The sequence below is a fragment of the Pteropus vampyrus genome, unplaced genomic scaffold, assembly GCF_000151845.1.
Source record: "Pteropus vampyrus isolate Shadow unplaced genomic scaffold, Pvam_2.0 Scaffold64, whole genome shotgun sequence".
Lineage (NCBI taxonomy): Eukaryota > Metazoa > Chordata > Mammalia > Chiroptera > Pteropodidae > Pteropus > Pteropus vampyrus.
In genome coordinates, this window is record NW_011888845.1 from 7,973,946 (window position 1) to 7,978,470 (window position 4,525).

Genomic DNA, 4,525 nt, shown 5'->3' on the forward strand with positions numbered 1-4,525 from the left:
AGAGTGAATGGTTTGAAGCCAAGGAATAATATAATCACTTTGGCAATGATGTGCAATATTTCAGAGAAGATAAAGCTAGTGTCAAGGAGAACAGATAAGAGGCTACTATAGCAAGACAGATACTCAGGAGATAAAATCATCAACAGATTAGAATAGGCAGGTGAGGGGCTTCAGGAAGTGACTCAAACATAATTCACTAACACAATGCTCTAGGAAATTTAACAACTAGGTATGATATTTATGCTACTCAGTCCTGATGAAATGTTAATCTGACCTTCCCTACCCCACTCCAAACAAAACATTTATAGAGAGGTTAAAAAGCATCTGTCTGGGAAGGAATTTCTGGAGAGAAAGGTAGGAAAGGAAGAAAAAGGGGAGAAGGGAGGGAAGGGAGGAGAAAAAATAAAGAATACTAAAAGATGCGGGAAATTGGTACCCATCCAAGTTTTGAATTGAAAAGTGATATCTAAAGTTTTACAAGAATAAAAAGAAACCATAAAGGAAAACACTACGGATGCTTGGCTACATAAAACTTGAAAATGTAGGTACACTAGATAATGTAACAAGCAAAAACTTCCAGAAAAAAAATGTTTGTAACAAATACAATGAAGTAGTTACTATCCTTTATATCTAAAGTACTTAAGATCAAATAAAATCAGGGAATGTCATCAATAAATGGGCAAAGACACAGAGAGTTAATCCATACCAAACTAAGAATAGATAATAAAATGTTTTAAAATCATTCTTAATAATAGTAAATGAAATGCACATGATCCCAAGAGTGGCTCTACGATTAACTATTAAAATAGCAACTGTTTTGGCTGCCCATCCTTTTCAGGGTACGGAAACATGGTCAACCTTGTACAACATGAAAATATAAGAAGAATAAGGTTTTTGAAAAAAATATATATACTTAATCTTTAAAACAGTTCATACGCTTTGACAAGGTAAATGTACTTCTGAAAATCTATGCTTCTAAGGAAATGATCAGAAAATACAGATATTTACCTATGGCATTTCTTATACTAGTGAAAAGAACTAGAAATAGTCTAAAAGTTCCCCAAAGAGAAATAAATACACTATAGTATATCCATTCAAGAAAAAATCATGTAGTCACTAAAAATTATGTTTTAGAGAGATTCTAATAACAGAAAAAAGCCTTACAACATTTATTTTAAAATGAAAACATAGTAAATTATATAAAAGTACAATTTCAACAGTTTTAATACACAATAAAAGGAAGTATTCTGAGTAGTACTGAGTTTTCCCTTTTGCTTTTCCTGTATTTTCTAAGTGTTTTTTTAATAAAGATACATTATTTTTTTATTTAGGAAACAAATCCCACCTATTTCTTCTACCTGTCCATAAAATGTGGGGGGACCCCAAAGTATGCCTTAGTATTTAAGTAAATAACTCATTCCTCGAGATCTTTCTGTAGCCATTCACCTCTACTCATTTTAACTTAAACTTATCAACTTGTTCTATACACTTTAATTGAATTAAAAGAGCTTCCTTTAGTAACCTAAAGTTAAGTATATGTTGTATTAAGAACTTCGACTTAAATCATCAAATTAAGCAAGAAAAAAACTTGAAGGTTTTAGTACCTGAAAGGGTTTTAACCACTTTAATATACTTTACCCACTTAAATGCACTTGAATTTATAAGCAAAACGAGGCTGTGCTGTCATATTACCTGAGGTGGTTAAGCAGAGGCTGAAGTCTCTCATCGGCCTGCACAGTAGGCAAGGACCTGGCTGTTAACTAAAAGCAGAAAATAGGGTTAATAAAACAGCAAAGGCCAAATACTGAACATGAATACATCTGAATATGCAAAATGGGGATAGGGGAGCAGGAAGAGTATTTAAAATGTAAAGACATTTTTTTTTCTTTTTTAAATAAAAGAATTATATAGAAAGCTGATACATTATGTGATTAAAGCTAACTATATGTTCTGAAGTTTACAGGGTATATCACTGAGTTTACAAGTAAAGAAAGAGGAGGCAAAACAAAGAACACCAACCGAGTTCATGAAAAAGCCTCTAGTTATGAAAATATTATCTTTGTAAGTAAAAATGGAAAAAAATCTAAATTAATAGCAACTAATCTTGCAGCACTGAAATCCGGGATGATGAAAAACTGGAGAGAGGGACTTTCATTTATAGCTAAGCCACTGTGAAATTGGCTACATGCAGAAACAAACACACACACACACACAACCATGCATTCCTTCATTTTGGCAACCATGTTACTATAAAAAATTAAGAATACTTTTTAAACATACAAAAGCAACTCAAAGTATTTAATATTGAAATATGACACCAAATTGATTGAGGAAAGAAAACATAAGAGCCAAAGTCTTATTCTTAAATACTATATGCATCAGGCTCACAGTAGTATCATAAAAATGTGAGCCTCTGATATATTTTTTTGCAATGATAGTAATTATATCTCTATGTATCTATTTTTCTCTCTGTTCTTAAGAAAAAGTCCTTTTGTGCTTTTGATAAAAACTAAAACTAAAAAAACTAAAAACATTCATCCAAAGTGATTTCCTCTGGATTCAATTATGTCAAAATAGTTCCTGTATTCTACTAATAAATCATTTGACAATTCACAAAACAGAACTTCCCTTAAGACAAGCAACAAACTTAAAGATATCCTTTGGTTTTATAAAGGGTGTCTATCCTCTCTATTTCATACATTAATTAAAATTTTCTAAAACTGGAAAACATATATTTAATTCATAAAACTACCCCCTTTAAAACATCTAATAAATACAATTATATTTCTGAAAAAACACTGACCAAAATGTCATACATGAAGTCGTTTTATTAAGTCATATCTAATAACAAAGCTATATCCCCATTTTGTATGTCAACACAAGTCAACAAAGTTATAGACTAATTAAAAATACAATATTGAGACAATTAGCCTGCTGTGATTTTAGCACAACCAAAAGATTCTCAGTATCCCTAAGAAATGTTAACTCTAGTATTTCATGACATATAAAATGTTACCAAGGTTTTACAAACACACACACACACACACATTTTAATACATCCTATATCTGTTAATGTCAAATCCCTTTACAAAATGTCATTTTTGTTGTTTAAGAGATTTCATCTCAGAACCAAAGCTGTGCTCTAAAAAGATTAAAATAATTTATCTAGATATTTCCAAAGTCAATTTTCTGAAAACAGATGGAGCAGACAGACTGGGCTTTTTCCGTTACTTCTGTCAATCTACATAGCATGTTTTCTAATCAAACCATCTTTTCTAAATGAAAGCAAATGAACAAAAACACCTCAGTAACAGCAAACCACTTATAAATGTCTGTTCATTCCCAAAGGAAATATTTCTCAACTCACTATCTTAATCTCAGCCTTCATTTCCTCTTCCTAAACTATTAATACAACATCTCCATTTCACAGTTTCAGCCTCCATTCTTGCCTCTTGCCTAATTTATTCTTCACACCAAGGCCAGAGTGAAATTTTCAAAATAAATGTTTACCACTCCCCTAATTAAAACCATTTAAGAATTCCCTTAGGCTCTCAGGCTAAAGTTATTATACCTGCTCTATTAACAGAAATTCTCTTTTAGAGGCACGTTGCTGAAACACTGGGCACAGGAAGAGTGTGACTGACTATACTTCTGCCAGCTCCACGAGACACAAGGGAGCATATCAGGTAGAAATTAGCCATAGCTCCAGTTTCTGAAACACATATGCTCAACAATTTGATTCCTTTCCCACCCCTTTCCCACACCCACAATTTATTTCAAGTTTAAATACTGACAAGATTTCCTAAACCATGGATCAGAATTCCTAAAGCATTGGCTCTGAGTAAAATTATGTCAAGGAAGATTTTGAGTTTTACAAAGGTTTGGCTTTCAACTTTTAAAACAATTAGCATTTTCAGAAAGAGCCCGTATCTCTTCATGTTAAGGAGATGAGGTAATAAAAGTAGTATTCCAAAGCTCTTTAAAGTCGCAAAGCTAACAGGATGTAAACTTCATTTTAGGAACTTCTGGCTCCATCATAGCTTCAGAAATTTCTGTCTGAGCCCAAGTAGTTACCACTTCATCCAGTGGACTATGAGGGGCACTGCATCCCTAGCACTTGCAACGTAACAGATAATTAATAAGTATTTACTGAATGTGTGACAAATCCGAAAACATGCAACTATGTAATTCTAGTCATTGATAAAAACAAAAGAGTATCTACATTTCATACTTCAAGCATTTCAAATTCCTGCTTTGAGCAAAACTAAATCTAAATCAAAACTAAATCACTAATTGTCAGCCTTCCAAGAAAGCAATATACTATCAAAACAAGAATTTTCAGCATTAAGGACTTTCCTCTACAATCCAAAATGAATAACTGTCTAGTTTAAATAGACTGCTCATTTGCTTTTCTAAAACAACAATATCCTTGACATGTAAATCATCAAGAATGAAAGAGAAAGAAGATCTATCACAGTTTACATATGTGAAGCCTAAATGGGCTGTTTGAGTTAGGGCTGTTTCA

At 32.3% G+C, this 4,525-nt stretch overlaps 1 protein-coding gene across 1 annotated transcript in view; it reads right to left on the reverse strand.

Annotated features, from left to right (window-relative positions):
• LOC105292826 (DNA primase large subunit) overlaps window positions 1–1,772 on the reverse strand; it is a 109,689-nt gene extending 107,917 nt beyond the window's left edge. Inside the window, exon 1 of the mRNA XM_023531217.1 lies at window positions 1,693–1,772. The gene's annotated coding sequence lies outside the window, so the exon portion shown is untranslated. The remainder of the gene's footprint in view (window positions 1–1,692) is intronic.
• Window positions 1,773–4,525: the final 2,753 nt, after the last annotated feature.